The sequence below is a fragment of the Ochlerotatus camptorhynchus genome, unplaced genomic scaffold, assembly GCF_037179485.1.
Source record: "Ochlerotatus camptorhynchus isolate MF236.1 unplaced genomic scaffold, CSIRO-AGI_Acam_v1.1 ptg000849l, whole genome shotgun sequence".
Lineage (NCBI taxonomy): Eukaryota > Metazoa > Arthropoda > Insecta > Diptera > Culicidae > Ochlerotatus > Ochlerotatus camptorhynchus.
Window position 1 is genome coordinate 167,501 of NW_027041308.1, and position 9,121 is coordinate 176,621.

A 9,121-nucleotide genomic window follows, 5' to 3' on the forward strand; every position below is an offset into this window, starting at 1 on the left:
TTTTTTTTGTCGCGGATTAGTATTTGAAGTCGCGGATTTCGCGGATTAAATTTAGAAAATCTTGTAACAGCCCTGCATGTTATAACGGTTGTCAAATAATTGCAACACAGAAACCACCATCAAGATAGCGCTATAACATGTTATAACCATAGAGATAACTCTAATAGTACGTTCAGACTACAGAGTTATAACATGTTATAGCGCTATCTTGATGGTGGTTTCTGTGTTGCAATTATTTGACAACCGTTATAACATGTTATAACCAACAATCAATACGAAACTAACGATTTTAAATTGGCTCACCACTTTAGTAGCCTATTGGTCCCAAGCAAACGATTAACGTACCCTATTCTAGTTGAAATTCTATTACTACACTATGTTTGTTTTGATTCGCTATGAAAGTTTGACAGATAACATCAGGGGTGTGTGGATTCATGCAGAACATGCAGGGGTGAGTGAAATAGCTTGGGACTGCTTGGGATCGTTGTTCTGGTACTGAGTGAGCCAAAAATAATAATGATTTTCTTCGGGACCCAGTGGTCTTAGAGTTACCTCTATGTTATAACTCTCCAGTCTGAACAGCGTTTAAGACCAGAAGGTCCCGAAAAACGTGCTCGACTATTTGGCTCAGCTCTGGTACTATCTTCGGTCCCAAGCTAATCGATGCACCCCTCGAAACATAGGAAAATCCATGAACCCCTCATTTTGTCTGTCAAGCTTTCATAGCGAATCAAAACAAATAAAGTGTAGTACTAGAAGTTTGACTAGAATGAGGTACGTTAATCCATAGAGGTAACTCTAAGACCACTGGGTCCCGAAGAAAATCATTATTATTTTTGGCTCACTCAGTACCAGAACAACGGTCCCAAGCAGTCCCAAACTATTTCACTCACCCCTGCATGTTCTGCATGAATCCACACACCCCTGATGTTATCTGTCAAATTTTCATAGCGAATCAAAACAAACATAGTGTAGTAATAGAATTTCAACTAGAATAGGGTACGTTAATCGTTTGCTTGGGACCAATAGGCTACTAAAGTGGTGAGCCAATTTAAAATCGTTAGTTTCGTATTGATTGTTGGTTAATCGATTTGCTTGGGACCAATAGGCTAGTCAAGTAGTGAGCCAATTTAAAATCGTTAGTTTCCGTCGGTTGTTATAACTCTGTAGACTGAACGTTTACTCATCGTTGAGTTCCTGCACTTAGTGATTTATGAGTTCACTAAACTCAAATTTGGGTCGTTAACATTCGCCTTGTAGCCCCTCATGTAGTAAAGCCGCACTATTTGATGAAGGAATGAAAAATAGGGGCTTTTCGTGCAATAACTGAATTTCGATCAATTCTTATCACATACATCATAGTAGCATAGAGGTAACTCTAAGACAAGAAGGTCCCGAAATAACGTGCTCAACTTTTTGGCTCAGCTCTGGTACTCTCTTCGGTCCCAAGCTAATCGATTCACCCCTCGAAACATAGGAAAAACTAGAGTCGGTGTATAATGAGTCACGCCAAGAGAAAAACAGTTGAACTCGCAACACGGTTTTTGAAAGATTCCCTTTATTTTAACTTGGCAACAGAGGACTTCTGCATCAACTTCAAATGACTTCTAGCGAGGAAAAAAATTAACGGCTGTAGTAAATCAATATATTAGGGATTTTGTCGAATTATCTTAAAGAAAAATAGTAGAAATTGTCATTACTGATCATTACAAAACGTGTCGCATGACAAATGTAATGCTCACTGCGTGTATATGATCATTTCTTCGATTATATTTTATATTTAATTGCAATACCTTTCGTGGACCTTTCATAGCATCGTAATGCTTGTTTACTTTGCACGATAGGTAGCCGGTTTGACAGTTCAATAGGTAGACTTGGCTTCACTCTTGGCGTGACTCATTATACACCGACTCTAGGAAAAACCAATAACCCCTCATTTTATCTGTCAAACTTTCATAGCGAATCAAAACAAACATTGCGTAGTACTAGAATTTCGACTAGAATAGGGTACGTTAATCGTTTGCTTGGGACCAATAGGCTACTAAAGTGGTGAGCCAATTTAAAATCGTTAGTTTCGTATTGATTGTTGATAGTAGCCTGATGTATAGAAAAAGTCGTATGACAAATTCGTTTCGATCGTTAAGGTGGAATACCTCCGAGCACCCGCACCAATGCGTTGCTATTCGGGCTGCTAGTTTGACAACTTTAACCAGTGCTATTGCTAACTAAAACTTGTTTACGCACCGGTCGTTGCTATCACGATTGTGAATTTACGTTTTCGGTTTTCGCACCGATAGTTGCTAAACTTATCGTCGAACTTCGAACTGAAACTGATCACAGAGTTTCGTGATTGTTTTTTCGGCAATATTGGCATACCCAACCATGAAGACTGAAGATTGACGGTTAAGATCCAACTACAGACCCAGGTACTCAAGAAACGGTCCTCCGGAAGATCCGAATAGTCACTTTAATCACTTGTTGTGATGCTACATTATTTAAGGAAAATTGCAGGATATTTCAAGGAATTCAAAAAAATTATGGGATCTTTCAAGAATTTCATGAATTTTCCGATACTTCAGAAACAATGCGAGGTCTTCAGGAAATTTTATAAATATGATTAAAATTTCCGGAACAATAGAAGAATTAATGAACTTCAGGAAAGATTCAAAACCTCACGGAAGTAAAACTAGGATTTTTATGCAATTTGTCTACTTTTGTGGATGTTCAAAATCTTCCAGAGAACCACACCGCTACCTGATTACATATGCTAGTCCTAGATCCTAATTCATTCATGTAGCTTCAGAAAAAGTGAATCGTGAAGCTCTTGAATCTTGAAAGCTCTTGCTGTCCCTTGGGTCCACATTTTTGTCCCAAATCCATATTTATTCATATATCACAATGTTCAAATGAAAAACAAAACAAACATTTCATAGATAGCAACGCTTGGGCCGGTTGCTATCACGCTGCTATATTTGTCAACCCGCTGTTCACCGAGAGGCAAATTGTTATTTCCCGCACTTGAATTGCAAGCCCCAGTGCGGTTACTGCGGTATGGTAGAGGTTGCTAAAATAACTTTAGCAACGCATTGGTGCGAGTGCTCTTAGAGCAACCATACCAATGAGTAAATAAGGCACATTTACCAACCTCTACCATAACGCTACTTGCGTACCGGGGGTTGCTATTCAGGTTGGGGAAATAGCAATCCGCACCTTGGGAAGTAGTGAGTTCATAAATTTAGCAACCCGGTAGCAACGCATCAGACGGTTGCTATTTCGAATAAACGTCAAAAGTTTGTTTTGCCGGTGTGGAAAACGGTAACTTAAATTATGACTCTGATAGCAACGACCGGTGTGGAGAGGAGTGATTAGGCCAAAATGGAAACGCTGTGCGTAAGTAAAATAGTGCCGCAAATGGCAACGACTGGTACGATTGCTCTTAGACGCTCTATCGTTGCGTCCGTGTTTGGGATTTTTCGTTACATGTCTGAATTTTGATTTTTTTTTAATGTGACCCCCAGTATAGAAATTAAAGACGTTTAGGACTATGTCAACAAACAAACAACGAGGATATAGCTGCATAACTAAGAGGGAATCGAAGATTCAAATGCATTGCGTGAAGTGAGCATTCCAGGCGCTACACAGGCCTATTTTGCGCCATCTCGAGTTGCCACTCGAGCACACCGGTTAGACGTGAGTGTTTCCGATTTGAATGAAACATTACTCTTATCCGGAGAACTTCGAGATTTGGGCGTAATTGCTATTGTAAACAAATATGTCAATCGCTGATTTCTTGCGAATAAAAGCTCAATCTCGCGAACAAACTATTCCAAATGAGAGAGGAAATTTTCTGAAAAAGCCGCGGCGCACTAATATGAAATAGAAAAGAAGGGCGGATTTCTTTATAGAGAATGAAGTTTTTTTTTTGTTTTTATATACTTTTCCTACAATTTTACAAGCTTCTTGATCACCAAAAACGTACAAAAGGTGAGCCCGCGTTTGTTTTGATTCGCTATGAAAGTTTGACAGATAAAATGAGGGATTAGTGGATTTTCTTATGTTTCGAGGGGTGAATCGATTAGCTTGGGACCGAAGAGAGTACCAGAGCTGAGCCAAAAAGTTGAGCTCGTTTCTTCGGGACCTTCTGGTCTTAGAGTTACCTCTATGGTTTAGGTGCAAATCAGTTCAGATGTGTGGAAAATCGTAAAATAAGACAATTACTGATGGAAATTGGCAAGATGTTCAATGAAGAATGCTTTAATTTGCGTTGAAAAATCCTTCTTCTGATGTAAACAAACGGTTTGGTTGGCGTTTTCTCTCGAACTCACGTGGTGCCCTCTACGTTGGTCGTGCATTAAAAAGGCCTATGTTCAGCTTGAAACGCCGACTTCCCCACTTAAAAACCCTCTTTGACAAAATGATTGCGCTGGCGTTGCACAACTTACACTAGACCACAGAGAACAGACGTCCAACTTCCACCAGAAACTTGTGTAAAGATAAGTGGGAACGTTGCCGTTACGTAGCGCTAGCATCTCCTGATTTCCTGTATAAATTTTCCACTTTCGACCAATTTGGCGCTAGTATCGATAAATTTTCGGTTGAAAATTACCACTCGGCGCTACCGGCACTTAGTGTCTAGTGTAAGTTGTGCAGTGCCATTATGTTGTCAAAGAGGGGTTTTAAGTGGGGAAGTTGGCGTTGGTGGCGCTGAAGTCGAATAGGAATCTTTAAACAAGTTTTTGAAGAAATTTAGTTCGTCTGTTCTCTGTGGAAATAGTGCGAAATAGTTTAGTGAAGCCATGGTCATCAAAACAGGAAATCGATGAAGAGAATTGACTTTCACCCCTCTGATTCTAAGCCCCTTAATTCAGTCGTCGTCACACAGAGAACAAATTATAGCAGACGCAATTATTTTTCCGGTCAAAATAACTATATGTTCAATTGTTTTAGAGATAACCCGAAACTATAGTTGATTTGACTATATATAGAGAGCAACAACTATAGTTCATAGTTGGCTCCTCGATTGGCTCAACTATATTTTTCAATAGATGAACAAACGTCAAACTTCAAAATACAACTATGCTTTAGTTGATTTAAGAAAACTATTGTTAGAAAAGCAAATTTTTACAATGTTTATTAAACGAACTGCTCTTCATTATCGACATATTAAGGAAGTTTGTTTTGCTTCTTTATCGATCTCAAAAACACAACTGCAAAATCATAAAAAAGTGAACAAGAACATTCAACTTAGATTTGAACCGTGTTCATCTGCGTGAGAGCCAGCTATCTTATCGCTTGCTCTACGTATTACTAGTTAAAAGTAAGTGGATTTATGATGATCACTTGAAACTAAATTATATAAATAAATTACATTTGACGGTTGTTATAATTGATCAAAGTTAAAGTTGAATTGAGTATAAGATGAACAGTTGAATCTATTAGGTAGATATGATTGAGTTGACGGTCAAATTAATGTTGGAATAACTATAAGTTTCTTTCAAACAACAATATTTTTCCATGTGAAAGTAACTATTAGAATTGTTATCTTAACTTAACGAATTTGTTCTATAAACTAGCATCGAATTTGTTCTATAAACTAGCATCGCACCGCTTTTGGTTCTTGGGTCACACTTGCTGGTTGCAATTCTGCTATTCGACATTTTCGAAGGACCACAAAAAACATGAAATTACACTATTTTCTATGGATGCCTTAAAGTCAAATTATTCGATTAACGATTAATCGTAAAGATTTTTCCAGCTATTCGTTTAAATATTTATCGAATTTTCAATTATTCGCGTAACCGTCATCCCTTCTTATTTCTACTCGTTTGATTAAGTGCAGTAGAGAAAATAAATAAAAGTACTAATTTATCTGAACAGGTATCCAGAATTTTACGAGCGCTTATGGCCGCCACAATCTGGCTGAGTTTTTGGTAGGGAACATATGATTTGACGTTTGGGTTGTGTCGTTTGACGTGTAAACGTTCAAATTTGATCGCTTACGCGTCAAACGACACAAGCCAAACTTCAAATCTTATGTTCCCTACCAGAAACTCAGCCAGATTGTGGCGGCCATAAGCGATCGTAACATACTGCACAGAAAAACAAAACTACCCACCGCTTGGGTTTTTTAAACTCAAATTTGAGTTATTTGACCTCTGCCCGTTTCATTTCCTCTCGCTATTGGAAGATTGCCGCAAAAGCTCAACGCAGATGTCGCCACTGCATGATGATGATAATGTTGACAGACTGCATATAAAATTCGTGAAAATTAGCATTAAATCATAATTTTCATCAAGCCTACGTGAAATCCTTCCAATATAACATTCGAATTGAAGAAGAAAACGTTTTTACGATCAGACTGATGTGCATCTTTGACTTTTCCAGGTGAACTTTCATAAGATATATTCATTTCATTTCACGGCTCCATCAATGCTGCATCGTAAATATGATGGTAAACAGAAGTAAATTACTCAATTACTCAAAATAAAGATGATTTGTCATCTTGTTATCACTTTGAAGACCATCTAGCACCATTTTATAGTATGGTGCGTGTTGAGTAAATCAAGTTCCGTTGCGTTTTCCGTCGAAAATTGTGAGTATCAATCTGTTTACCTAAAAAAGGCTAAAATGAACATTTATCGAATATTGGCGTCCTATACAACCATTTTCATTATCACCAGCATGATACAATCTTTCCTAAGTAAATTCACTTAATTTCGACTTTTATCCTAGTGGAAATCGCACATATTCACCATTTTCCGAAAAATGCAGCTGCGCAGGAGGTAACCTCTCCCTGTGGGTGCAAACTTGTTATGCATAATTTTCCATGAAAACATCTTCGATCCATACCGAAATAATAACAGTTAGTTTGCAAACACGTTTTCTTACACGATTCAAGCAAAAGTATCCACCGGAAATTATTAGTTTTTCTTTATGGACCGATTTGCCCCAAAAATCGTCTATTTTACTTGGAGAATTTGGAAACTATCCTCCTTCTAGTAGTTCTCACTTCGAAATGTAGGTGGCGAAATCTTGGAAAAGTTTCACTGCAAGACGCCAATTGTTGTCAAAAATAGAACGAAAGATTCGACTCAACCGTCTAGTTCCGTACGAGAAGCCAAAATTGAGTAATATGCGATATACCCAAATTTGAGTTAATTGAACTTAATTTTGGGTAGAAAAAATTGAAAATAACTTAGCGATGGGTAATTTTTTTTGCCGTGCTTAAATGCAAACTACTTTGAGCCGGTTTACCCAAATTTGGCTTATCGTACGGAACATGGGAGATGAGTGAAAAGAACTTAATTTTGGGTTGTTTTGAATTTCTGTGTGGATAGAGAAGAACCACAGACAAACAGACGTAACTCTTTGAAAAACTTGTTCTTGAAAACATAGTATCTCAAAACATATAACCTCAGTAACGACATCTCTCTGGCTTCTCGCGGAAAACAAGCTTGCTCGCTAACTCGTAAACAATATTGCATAAAAGTTCTATAGAATGTATAGAAACGTCAAAGTGATCTGATGCCAGCGCTGCGGCGAGTAGTTCGCGGAACTGATAATATTCAAATCAACCGTTAAATGCATGAACGAAGATACACAATGAAGAGTTACGTCTGTTTGTCTGTGGAAGAACCTTGACGTGAAACAGGATCATAAATTCGCCGAAAAAAGTGTTAAGCGTCTTTCTGCTAAAGGTTAAGATTTACCACAGAGAACAGACATCCAAGTTCGATCAGAAACTTGTGTAAAGTTAAGTGGAAACGTCGACGTTACGTACCGCTAGCATCTCCTGATTTCCTCTAAAAATTTATCACTTTCGACCAATTGCGTGCTAGTATTGATAAATTATCTGTTGAAAATTGCCACTTGGCGCTACCAGCACTTAGTGTCTAGTGTAAGTTTTGCAACGCCAGCGCCATCATGTTGCCAAAGAGGGTTTTTAAGTGGGGAAGTCGCCGTTAGTGGCGCTTAAGTCAAATAGAAATCTTTACACAAGTTTTTAGAGAAATTTTGTTCGAGCCTCAATGTCTGTTCTCTGTGGATTTACCAACTTGTTGAGAAAAGGAGTTAAACGAGAAAAACTTAAAAGGGGAGGAGCATTAGCTGGGTGGACACTGATATTCTGCGCCCTTCCAACCTGTCCCAGACACCAGTTCAACCCTTGTCGAGCAGCAGACGGGCCGAGACTCTTGCGAGTGTCCAATCAGGCCCTTTTAAGGGCCACCAAGATTTTCCAAGAGCTAAATTTCTTAACATGTCCCAACTAAAATTCATATCAAAAGGTTCTTTTCAGGGCAATCATAGTCATACACGGAACCACCTATATCACAGAGAACAGACATGGAGGCTCGAACAAAATTTCTCTAAAAACTTGTGTAAAGATTCCTATTCGACTTAAGCGCTACTAACGGCGACTTCCCCACTTAAAAACCCTCTTTGACAACATGATGGCGCTGGCGTTGCACAAATTACACAAGACACTAAGTGCTAGTAGCGCCAAGTGGCAATTTTCAACAGAAAATTTATCGATACTAGCGCCAAATCGGTCGAAAGTGGAAAATTTATATAGAAAATCAGGAGATGCTAACACCATAGAGGTAACTCTAAGACCACTGGGTCCCGAAGAAAATCATTATTATTTTTGGCTCACTCAGTACCAGAACAACGGTCCCAAGCAGTCCCAAGCTATTTCACTCACCCCTGCATGTTCTGCATGAATCCACACACCCCTGATGTTATCTGTCAAACTTTCATAGCGAATCAAAACAAACATAGTGTAGTAATAGAATTTCAACTAGAATAGGGTACGTTAATCGTTTGCTTGGGACCAATAGGCTACTAAAGTGGTGAGCCAATTTAAAATCGTTAGTTTCGTATTGATTGTTGCTAACACCACGTAACGGCGACGTTCCCACTTATTTTACACAAGTTTCTGACCGAGCTTGAACGTCTGTTCTCTGTGCTAAAACTTTACCACCATCTGTTGAATAAACTGTTGGTAGTACGCTGAACAGATGGCGGTAGTGTGTAAACGTCAAACGCAAGGCAATTGAATATGCGCGCCACAGGTGGCGGTACTACCAACTACGATACTTTTAAATTGACCGTTAAATGCTTG